Consider the following 12,427-nt stretch of genomic DNA (forward strand, 5'->3'; position numbering starts at 1 on the left):
AGATGCACTGGTGCTCCTAAATAAAAATGTCAGGTCGCACAGCAGAATACTTAGGCACATATGCAAGTAAAATGGTTCCACTCTACCCTGGTGACCTTACAGCACTCTCTATCTTCACTGTGCCTACTATCCACTCACTACAGTAAATCAGAGCCATAGCGGAGCAGCACTGCCTGCTGTCGTGAGAGCTTTTCCTCCCCCAGTAACTAGGCTATACTACAATAACGATTGTCACATTATGCTCTCAGAGCTGAGAATTAAAGAGACATCCAATAAAAAGAGCAAATCAATTACACAGCATTTAGCCAAAAACACAATAGAGAAACTAATATGTAGGACCCTACTTACCACAGTAGTAAGTCTGTTTTCACAACAAATATGTTTTGAAATGGTACAGTCCACCAGTCTCAGCACCTGCAAGACAAGCAGGAGGGTTAAAACTAAGCCGTTTTTAGGAAACTGATACTGCAGCACTACAAAATGCCTCTTTTGTATGTGAAAGGGTTATGAGACATGCTCCATGGTCTGTCTGGCGTACACTTGCCGATCTTCACTATATTTACAGTAGAGTATCGTTAGACCTGTTTAGCAAGCAGCATGCTTGATGCATTCATTCCAGGCCCAAGATTGTAAGTAAACAATGTTAACAACGCAATAACATAGATGGTAATGAGTTCCCCTTTAATCAAAGCTTTAAAAAGATCATCCCAACATAACATTCAGCCCATCCCTTTGTAATTTAGCCCATATTCAACCCACCTCTCATTGATGCCCCTAAAGTAAGAGACAATGGCAGCAGTAAGCAAATGTCATTGTGTCGTCTAACTTGGTCGATAGTAATCTACACATAAGCCTAGCAGCAACATTGTCATAAAAAAATTCATTCTTTTTGGTATAAACTCACACACACACTTCCCCTTGACTGTACTTGTATCAACGTACATCTGACTTCAGGTTGACATTTAGAAACCACTGAAGAGTAGTAGACAATCCTTTTCCCCTGTAGTGTGAAAGCATGAGAGGTATGTAGCCTAAAGCTTTCTGTTGAATGCTACATAATAAAACTTTCTGTAGTTCAAAGACAATGTTCGAGAAAGCACTTCTGATATTGTAAGACCAGAGTTTTTTCTGGATAAAAATGGGGCTTAGGTGGTGGGTGTGGCAGGAGCTTTGAAAATGGGCGCGGCTGGCCCGTTGGCGCAGCTGAATTTCTGAGAAAAAATTAGAGCCCCCACATCTTGGCGGTTTTGAGAAATTGTTACATTTTAAGCTCATTTGCTGCAATTCTAGACATTTCTCCATGTTGCAGTTTTAAACCTAATTCTGTGCATTTTGCCATGAATGATGCAATGTCATTTCTCTCAAACATAATGAGAATTAATACTGCAGGAATTATTTTTTTATTATTATTATTATTCTCCCTGCCTCCCTTTATTTTGGTGAATGATAGTTTTCAAAGATTATAAAAATATATATATAGGTCCATTATCTATTATTCATACCATATATCTGGTTTTAGTTTATATGTTTTTATCCCATCCAGAAAATGATTTTTTTATTTTATTGAAAAAGTCCCTGAAAAATCCCTGAAGACCTTAACAAACCGATGTTACACTAATCACCTTGTTTCAACGGTAGCAAAACAACAGTAACAAGGCCTAAATAAAAGTTGTTTTGCACATTGTGTCATGGCATTACAGATACTTTGATAGTAGAGCTGGGTATTGCCAGGCACCTCACAATACGATATTATCACGATACTTTGATCAGTCACAGAGAAATAAAAGTGCTGAAAACATGTTGGCTCACTATTTAAAAAGAAATGGAGAACAGACTATAGGATAAAAAAAAATATCTGAGTTTTGGCGCAGGTACAACAGACTAGCGCTATCTAATGCTATCCACAGTAGCAAAAAAATAATAATTCTATACTTGGAGTCAAATATTGATATATTATTGGCCCAAAATAATATTGCGATATGTAACTTTTGATTTTTCCCCCATCACTACTTGATGGCTATGGCAAAATGCCAATACTAGGATAGCAGCCTATCACTTACTAAACTAAACTCCTGATAGTGTGGTTCCAATCTAGTAGATTATATATTTTACAAGCAGCACTGCTTTAAAGGGAAAATCCACAAAAAATATATATTGGGTATTTTTTTCATTAGTTGCATCATCATGATGATCATCACGGTGACACTTTGCTTCTTAAAAGTTCAATATCTTGAATACTTGACTGCTAGCATGCAAAACATTTTAGGACTGTATCAACAGTGGACTAATGGAAAAAATACCAAAAGATAGTGTTTGAGTGGAGTTTCCCTTTAATCTATAGCATTTAGAGGCAGGTTTTTCAAGCAGCACATTTAGCCCACTAATGACCTAAAGTTACAGTGATCATTGTGTGGGTGCAACAAGTCTGCCTTTTGCTATGAGGCACGCAGTTCATCACCAATAGCCCATAGCCCCCTTCATTACTCACTCACATTAAAACAACCTGCAACAGCTTTGATAGTACAAGCAGGCATTTATGAAAATGTTTGTTAACGCAAAGACTCAACATTAGAGATTTACCTCAGACATCAGCTAGTTTATAGAGGGAGGTTAGTGTGCTTACCATGTGCCCGAGTGTCATTCAGATATCTGACAGTAATCCCTCTTCAGTCTGAGGACAAAGAAGAAAAGAGATGCTGATTAAAATCAATGAATACGCGTTAGAAAACAAAGGCGATGGATCATTGGCACAGTGGTGGAAAAAGTACCCAATTCATACTTGAGTAAAAGTACAGATACCTTAATAGAAAGTTACTCAAGTAAAAGTGAAAGTCACCCAGTAAAATACTACTTGAGTAAAAGTATTTGGTTTCTAAATATACGTAAGTATCAAAAGTAAATGGAATTGGTTAAATATACTTAAGTACCAAAAGGAAAAGTATGAATCATTTCAAATTCCTTATATTAAGCAAAGTGGACGGCACCATTTTCTTGTTTTTAAAATGTACAGATAGCCAGGGGTACACTCCAACACTCAGACATCATTTACATTTGTGTTTAGTAAGTCTGCCAGATCAGAGGCAGTAGGGATGACCATGGCTGAATTCTAAACACTTTAAATACACACCCTGTCCCCTCAGCCCTCAAATTAAGTGGACACTTCTGATGACGTCTGACGAGTATACACTTGCAGGGCATGGGGCGAGGGATTGCATGTCTACTTATATTAACTATATAATTATTAATATACGCCTACTGTATGATAGCTAGCAAATTAATTAGCTAACTAAAGTTAGCCTGCCTAGCTACTTCTGAAGAAGGAAAATGTTTTATTTCTACAATTTCCAAAAGCTAACCAAACAAAAACATAATTACTTTTATAAGACGTGTTTGTGCATTAGTAGCACAATTTCTAACTTATTTACATTCGTTTTTACTTACACTTGTATGTTGACTCCATATTGACATTGAGGTTTTAAGTTTTGGCGGACATTTCTTAGCGGATGTACAATCTTCGCAAATTGAATTATGGGGTGTTTCAGGCCCCGAAGTGAACATAATTGTACACTCGCAAACTCCATTAAAAAACGAGGGCTGAGGGGCTTACGTTGCAAACTTCCCTTGCTATGCTAATCACTTGGACCGACGACAAATATGGCCGCGGGGATTCCCCCAAGGGCATAGGACTGAGGGTTTAGGGCCGAGGGCTGTCTACTTTAAGTATGAAACGCAGCCCATGTGTTCTCTTGATAAGTACGTGAATTGGACCATTTTCCTGTCCTGCTAAGCACTCAACATGTAACAACTACTTTTGGGTGTCAGGGAAAATGTACGGAGTAAAAAGTACATTATTTTCTTTAGGAATGTAGTGAGGTAAAAGTTGTCACAAATATAAATAGTAAAGTACAGATACCACAAAAAACTACTTAAGTAAAAATACCGTAAAGTATTACTTAAGTACTTTACACCACTGCATTGGCATCATACGCAACCTTTAGTGTAAGGCTGGTTGGGACAATCAATTATAATCTTCAAGTCTGCTTCTCCATACTACTTCTGCAGACAACATCATAGCGAAACATTTGTTTGGCTAAATTACAGCCGTCAGATTTGTCTTTAACTATTAAGCCGTAGCAGGATGGTCCTTGATACCCAAATCAGCAAATAGCCTAGCCAAAGTAACACAGTTTCAGATTGAAAGGTGCTAAGAGAGGAGAGCCTCTTGCCCATTTGATGAGAGTCAACACAGTAGCCTATACACCAGGGATCACTTTTCATTAAAGATTTAAGAGACGTCGTAAGTCAGCGGTTGTCAAACTTTTTGACCCGCGACCCCCAAAAAACAGTGGTTCGAAGCTTGCAACCCCCGCGCACGTACATGCACGTACAATCGTTGTGCAAATGTAGTCTGTCATTACAGCCAAAAACGCAATGCATTTTCAAAACGCAAGGTACAGAACTAAACTGCGTTTTACACCTGCATTTTTAGCTGAAAGTCATTCATGTTAGTAGCCAACATAAACTAGGGATATCATGTCACTTCTCTGGAGTCCAGAGCAAGCAGAATCATATGGCCTACCTGTATGCAGCGGTGGTTGCAGGATCGGAGGGAATGCATGGTCTGTCTGCACTGCACGCTATCACTTTGAAGGGCTGCCTGCCCGTATAATGCTTGTTGCCAACTGGGTAGCCCTTTTCTTCCTCACAAATACAATAATTAATTCGCCAGAATGTTACATCTTCATCCCATAATATTGAAGGCAGCGATGTTGCAGCTATCTTTAGACGTACAACCAGTAGGCACCCAAAGTAGGCCTAGCTGACATATGAACATGATCAATGAAATTGGGACTTAGCTTTTTACTGTTCTGGCAAATATGCCTCCGTATTAGATTTTTTTAAAGTATTTTATATGGATAATATAAACGTAGACCCACTCTGTTTTTGTGAGGCAAAACCACAGAATCTTAAGCGAGTCCTTTCTGGTCACTAATCTGATATATGTGCCCACCATTGAGCGCCTATGCTGATAACTGGTAATTAGTCAACAGTTTTGTTTTTTTTACAATTTTGTGCAATACTCTAGGGCAGGGGTAGGCAACTAGATTTAGCCGCTGTACTTGGGGACAGATTTCCTAAATTATCCCCAAAAACGTTTTTGCTGAATTCCTGTTGATTAAAAAATATATACTGTATAATCACTCAATAGGCAAAGGTATATAACATGCAAACGGCAGGCTACATGTAGACTATTAAAATATGGATGAAAATTATATACTTTTCCTATTCAGTTTCACACTCGTGACGCCCCAAAACCACGACCCCCACTTTGACAACCACTGTTGTAAGCGATGGCCTATATGAGAAAGACCTAAGAGCAAAGGAACTCCTCCTCCTTTCCTTCCCCCACTGTTATTGCAGCACATATCACATTCCATAGTAGAGTTTCTAAGATGGGGAAAGATAGGCTATGATTACACTGGGAGTACAGATCCTGGAAATGCTTAGCCAGTCTACTTGGCTCAGCGCTGGAAGAACGAGATCCCACAGACCCAGCATGTCATTAAATGGCAGTTTAACATGTTTGCTAGCTTGCTGTATTTTCAAATGTTTTATTGTAGCCTACATTCTGCAATGAAGGCAATGTACAATATGTGGGAATTATTGTATTGACCTAGGCCTATAGCCTAATTCCCTCATTCTAGAATCTAGACCTTTGCTCATCATTCACCTTGTGACCAAGAGTGAGACAGAGCTGTTTTCACAGCCCCAGCGAAACCTGCAGTGAACAGTTTAATTAGGCCATCCAAGACCAGAGAATGGTCCATGCCAAATCCCTGATAACTTTAGTTAGATTTAATAGATAGCCGTGCATGGAAAGCGACTCATTGTGCTCAGGTTTAGGCCGAAATCAAACAAATAAAGGTTATAAGGAACTTCCTTATTCCATTCCACTAGCACTTCATTAGCCAACCTTATTTTAATATTGTGAAAAAGAAAACCCAGTTAATATAGGCCTACTCCTAATTTATAACAGTCCTAAACTCAGTAACACACAAATCGGTTTCACATGTTTTCTCATATTAGATCAGACTTCTCATGAAGTTATGTACACCATCTAAAAGACCAGACAATGTAAACACAGCCTTTATCCCCAAGCAGGTCACTCTTAGCTTACTGCTACTTAAAAAAAGTAAATCTGCCTTTATCCTATTTGGCTGCAAACAAATGTTTTGAACATTGGCCTACATTTTATGTGCACACAAAAAAAGCTGCCTCCTCCTCCATTGATCGCTCTGCTTGACCAACACAATCATTCTTCCCAGTGTGTTTAACTATTCCAGTGAAAATCTTTAGAACCCATTAAGGGAAATGTGAGTGGAGTATTCACGTGACAGATGTATTTGGAATGTTACTCTTCCCTTAGCCAACACCCTAGTAATAGGCTTAGCCATTTGCACTGTTCAAACCTGTCTCAGTGATTCACGTATTGGCTAAATCCCTGCTTTGTGTGACTCTTCAAATGTAGTGCACTGTAATGTAGGCCTAGTCATGAATCTCAAATGTATGTTATACAAATAGTTTAGGCTACAGTTTGGGCAAACGGAGTGAAATATCAGTTGTGTCCATATGTTGTGTGTCCAATATTTTCTGATACAACCAATGAATAAATTAACTTTCACAAATATCTAGACCACTTATGGCACCAGGCCAATTCATAACAAATCAAGTTTGGGCGTTTCTTAGTGTAAAAATCATACTTAACATCTGGATGTAAAAATATATATTTTTCACAAAATTGTTTAATTAAAACCTGTAAATAATTTGCCTAGATTAATTTCAGCAAATGTATTCTGCATGTGTAGGTTGTAAACTGTGTCACAAAACGTCTTACTTACAGCACAGGAAAGATATGCCTTGGGATAAAAGGCATCCGCATGCTTCTCAGCCAAAACAGTTCGTAAGAGTTTGTGCATATATTATGACAAGAATTTTATGAAGTTTTTGTCCATTTTGGACTTCAGTGAGGGTTTTTTCGGCTGTTCGGACACACAAACATTTTTCTACGGGCAAACTGATGTCCGGAGCCGAAGTCTACACCCCTGATTGGTCAACAGTAGGGATTCTTCAATAAAGTCTGTTGTCATTCAACGAGAGACGACTCATTTTCATGCACATTTTTCATTGCGAAATACTCCACCAAACATCTTAGTTAGATATAAACTTAATAACAGATTTCTTGAGTTATGTTAGATAAATTCAGACTATTTTGAGGAAGTGTAAACTGGCTATGGCTTCTCAAAACTTTTTACAAACGGCACTATTGCCACTTTTTCCAAATTTTTCAAGCAAATGTCTTTTAGGGAGTATGTGAGCACACTCGTTCGGTTCGTCTTGCCGACTTTAGCAAGCCGCCAGCCGAACTGAAGCATGCTGATGCCTTTAGAGGCACTACTCTAAAAGTGGTTGGGTGCTCTAGGCTCCGGGGCATTCAGAATGTTGAACTTGACTCTGGGGTCACAATACACACCATGTGACTAGTGTCAACAGGGAGAGGAGAGGGGCTGCTGTTTGTATCCTTGGGCTCCCCAGAGGAAAAACAAATTGTAGAGCATTGGAAAAGTCCATAACACAGAGCCTGGCACTGATTTATATTAGCCAGGGAAGAGTTAACTTCACATCTCTCTGTGTGTACACATTAGACCTTTTTGATTTATCCTAACCCCCAACAAGGCTTCATCATTCCTTCCAAGGTGAATCCCCTTCAGATTAGTGTGGAGAGGTCAGCATTATTACTATTAGGTCTAGACTAAGCCTCACTCCCTCAGACATGTCACTTGATTTCCCTCAATGGCTCAATACATTATTTTGGCTAAATAAGGCCAACCAACTGTCAGATAGCCTATTGGTGTAATCTTATGTTCAAGAAGACACTTAGAAAACTGTCACGCCTAACTGTAAAACGCAGGGCACAACTATCCAGGTTTCCCACAGGTTTGTCCAACTTGGAAGCTCACATGAATTGTTATGGACATTGTAAATGCGTAGTTATGATGATTCCAGGAGCTTGGCGTATCAGGGAGTTTCATCAGTAGTCCCAAGTTTCCAATAGCACATGAACACACAATAAGACCAAGCCTGAAGATCATAATTCTGACTGTATTTCAATTTGTAAATGACTATCTCTGACAATATGTGCCATTTAAATTAAATATGGGTTGGTATGGGAACTAATAACATATTATTTAATATTGATGTCTTGTTCTGTCATTGTCCTGGCAATCTAGCTATGAAACAAAGAACTGCTGCTGTAGAACTGAAATCCACTCATCCTTCCCATCCCCCACATGTTCCTTCAGTCTACTGTCAAGCACCAGTTACATAACTGTGCTACTCCACCACTAGCTACATAAGAGGGGGGTGAGACATTGATTAAGCGAAACGTTTCCATAGCAAATACAATAAACTTCATGTCTATATGAAATATGAATATATACATATTGTGTGTAAATCAGATAATTAACTTGGCTATTATTGGTTTATAACCTTTGTTCTATTGTTATTATCATAGATCATTTCACTTATTGAATATTCCCATAATATAATACAGCAGTGGTCAGACTGCACTATTCAGGTCAATATATTTTTAAACAGGAGCTAGGCTTAACCTACAAAATGTCAATTAAAGACAAATTCTTAGGTTAAGCAATACAGCAGGAAAATCATATGTGTAGCCTATGTAGCTGGCTAGATAACTACATAACCTCACTAATGATTTCCTGGATTTCAACTAGGCTATACTGTAAGGAAGTTGAGCTAGAGTAGTCTGGCTTTGACTCTGGGTTCCCCTCCCCCACACTCATGGGTTACATGACTGAATTGTCAATAAGCTCTGATTTTGTTCCTTTATTACATAGAAGTTAACATATGGCTAAATACATCCTTCCACATCCCTTTATGTAGTTAGCAACAGTTAATGGTTGTTAACGTTAGCATGTTTATATGTGTCTAGCTATGTATCACAACAAACCTTGCACATCACACCTAGATTTGTGGCCACAAATCTGCGTTTTCAACCGCTCAGATGGTCAAAGTGTTCTAATGGTTTATCTAAAATACTTGGCAGTGATTATCATACATGTAAAAACTGGCTAGTAAACAAGCAATCTTACAAACCCTGTGAAGTTGTAGGTAGGAACAGGAAACAAGCTGCTAGTCACCACACGCGCGCACACACACATACATACACACACACACACACACACATTCTTTCGCGCGCACACACGCTGACGCTGCCCATCCCCCACCTTGTTGAAATTACCAAAATAAACATTGGTGACAGTGAAATAATTGACGATAACGACCAACAAACAATAGTGTACAATGAATACGTCTCGTAGTATATTTTATATTACATATAATCACGAGAAAAGCCAAGAAAACACTTACTTAAACTGTCCAGATCACACAACGGGTGCCTTTTCTGCTGTGCTCCTTATATGGAATCTCTTCCTCCACCGCTATTTTCTAAAATATAGTCACAATAAAGCGTTATAAATCTACTCCGAGATTGCGGCTTGGTAGTTAAAATCCCAAATGAGCGATGTGTTTTGATTACATAAGTGTAGCATTTGATAAATCCTTTAAAAAATTAGATTGAAAAGCAATTGGGGTACATTGTAAGGTTGCTTGCTTGTGGAGAAAGAGCCAAACCGTTCAGAACCAGCCAACGGCTTCAGATACAGAAACACTGAGGAGGTGACTCTCCAGGCAAAAATGAGGCAGGCCTAGGCAATTCTCTGCAGTTATGTAGAAACTGTATGAAGGACACAAAAATATTGAAATGGGTGTCGCAGTATAAAATAGTGTTTCATGTACCTATATAACTTAGCTAGTGTTGTTGAAATAGTATTTGTATAAAATACACATGTAGAGCAGTACACACATTTTTATTTTGGAGAAGTCTCAAGATGCAGAAATCTAAATAAAAAAGATGCAAATATCTAAATCATAACTTATCACATAATAATACTAGCCTGAAGTGGGTGATGTTGCACATATGGAATGTTCAAACTTCTGGGGTGAGTTCAGTTTGATTCAACGTTTGGTACGTTGCGTGACGTACCAAAACAGTGTGCGCTGTTCTTCAACAGCCTTTGGGGTACTTTTTCTCCCGTTTGGTGGGTGTGGAGAGGTGTGGCCTGACCAATATGGGTGTGACATTTGAAATCGCAAAACTTGTGCAGCACACCATATGGCAATCTCCCACCTGGGCCACCATAATCACAATGTTTTTCAACTGGTCATTCAGCACTGTACCGTTTTCGTTGAATTCAACGTTACACCGTTCTGTTGTACTGAACAGAACCCAACTGTTTTGTCAGGCTAAACAGCGAGCTAGTTAAGCTAGCTACTAAGTCTAGTTGTTTTCACATGTCAAAATAAACATGTGGATCGTCTTGTTCACTGGTGGCATGGTTCCTACGACTGGGAACAAACCTATTTTTGGAAATTAAAGTTGACAGATTTCCCAAAGAAGCAGCCCAGCGGAAGGCATTGCCTGCATGGATAGGCCTAAACTGCAGTAAAATGAGGTGGCATGTGACTGCCAGGATGATGTAGCACACTGGTATGTTGTTTAGTTAGCTAGCTATCACGTTAACCATCTATTCTAGGCAGCTAGATGGCTGTCTATCATATTCCCATCTATCTAAATGTTTGTTTTTTATGAGTTTGACCTGTTACAAACAAGATGTTCCAGCCCTAGCCCCACAGAGAAAACACAATAGGAATGAAATATCCAATGTTGAGAATAATGAAGCCTGTCCTTGTCTAATTAATCTGGTTGTAATAACGTATAAATAACAATCAATAGTCCTAACCATTGGTCATAGTAATGCTGTGAGAACAGGATTTCTGTTAGATTGTGACATTGGTGGGTCCATACTTGCTACAGGACTACATGGTGTTGCAGAGTTTACTGTTGTTTGTACTGTAAAGCCGGAAGCAGCGAATGCTGTCACCAACTAAAACATGACAGGTTAAGGAAAAATGGCAGACCAATAAAAACATCAATTGTTTCTCTAACAAATGAGAGGCAACACCATGACACTGTTCAATTTGCCCAGAACTTTAGGTTTCAGGGCAGGTGATGTCACTTGCACGATCCCCACTACTAGTGCACACACAGCTAACTAGCTAACGATTCCACATTGGCTACACTCAACCCCAGCAGTAGCCTGACCGAATAGATTCCATCCCTAGCTTGAGCCCAGGATCCCATCCCTAGTTTGAGCCCAGGTCGGGATAGGGAAAGGATACTTGTAAAAAAAAAAAGAAAAAAAAAGAAGGATACTTTATAAAAAATAAAAGGATACTCTGTTAAACCTGTACAAACAACAGGGTCTTCCTGTTTCACAATCGGCTCACATAACTCTCATTGGTTGAAAAAATGAATAATATTACAATACTTCATATCCCTGCCACCAATGCTTTTGTTTTGTATTATAATACTGCAAGGTAAGAGAGTAGGCCTAATACTAAGCATGAGGAAAATCAACATCTTTAAATGATTAGCCCAATTAAGCTAAATTGTAATTATTTCGCCACTATGGCTTATTTATTGCCTTACCTCCCTAATCTTACTACATTTGCACACACTGTATATAGATTTTTCTATTGTGTTATTGACTGTATGTTTGTTTATCCCATGTGTAACTCTGTGTTGTTTGTGTCACACTGCTTTGCTTTATCTTGGCCAGGTCACAGTTGAAAATGAGAACTTGTTCTCAACTAGCCTACCTGGTTAAATAAAGGTGAAATAAAAATAAAAAAATAAAATAAATAAAGCTTTCATGTCACACATGAAACCCTACAGGTTTAGGTAAGGGGGATATTCAAATGTATTTTTTGCTTTGTAGGTTGGAATTACAAAGACACATTTTATTATTGGGTGAATAGGCCAGTGAGGAGAGGATAACTGAGGGTAGAGAGTAGAGACAGGATAAGAGAGTCTCTGGAAACAAGGCGGGGGAGTGATGAGAGGCAGAGTAGAGTCTAAAGCTCCTCTGGGCAGAGGGCTGCCAGTGTAATGGCCATTACCGAACACACCAGGGAAAGACAAGTGAACAGTGGAGGGGGGAGGAGGGGCAGGAGGAAGGCTGTTATTTTCAGGTATCTTACCCCTCGCTGCGACCTCGCTGCGATCTCAGGAGAAGACTATAGCAATCCCCCAATGACTTAAATGCAATAGTCTTCAGGAATCCATGACCATATCGTGATGTGTGAAATACTGTATGATAGTACCTGTTATGTTGCATAAAGTATAATAAACAAAGACACAATTTATAGTCCAATACTTACACCTGCTTGGGGAAGGGGGGATTGATGGGCAAGTGTTTAAATTGTGCAGTATTTAGCAATCATA

The 12,427-nt window shown here is 39.0% G+C and overlaps 1 protein-coding gene across 2 annotated transcripts in view; it reads right to left on the reverse strand.

The window, feature by feature from the left end:
* The window catches only part of LOC120052532 (F-box-like/WD repeat-containing protein TBL1XR1), a 42,325-nt gene extending 32,623 nt beyond the window's left edge, over window positions 1-9,702 (reverse strand). Inside the window, exons 1-3 of one of the 2 annotated variants that reach the window (XM_038999502.1) lie at window positions 9,451-9,702; window positions 2,624-2,671; window positions 349-414 (exon numbers count right to left, since the gene is read on the reverse strand). The gene's annotated coding sequence lies outside the window, so the exon portion shown is untranslated. Of the gene's footprint in view, window positions 1-348; window positions 415-2,623; window positions 2,672-9,177; window positions 9,225-9,450 lie in introns of those variants that run through there. The other variant, XM_038999503.1, reaches the window with a different exon arrangement.
* Window positions 9,703-12,427: the final 2,725 nt, after the last annotated feature.

Source organism: Salvelinus namaycush, chromosome 8 (genome assembly GCF_016432855.1).
Source record: "Salvelinus namaycush isolate Seneca chromosome 8, SaNama_1.0, whole genome shotgun sequence".
NCBI classification, from domain to species: Eukaryota; Metazoa; Chordata; class Actinopteri; order Salmoniformes; family Salmonidae; genus Salvelinus; species Salvelinus namaycush.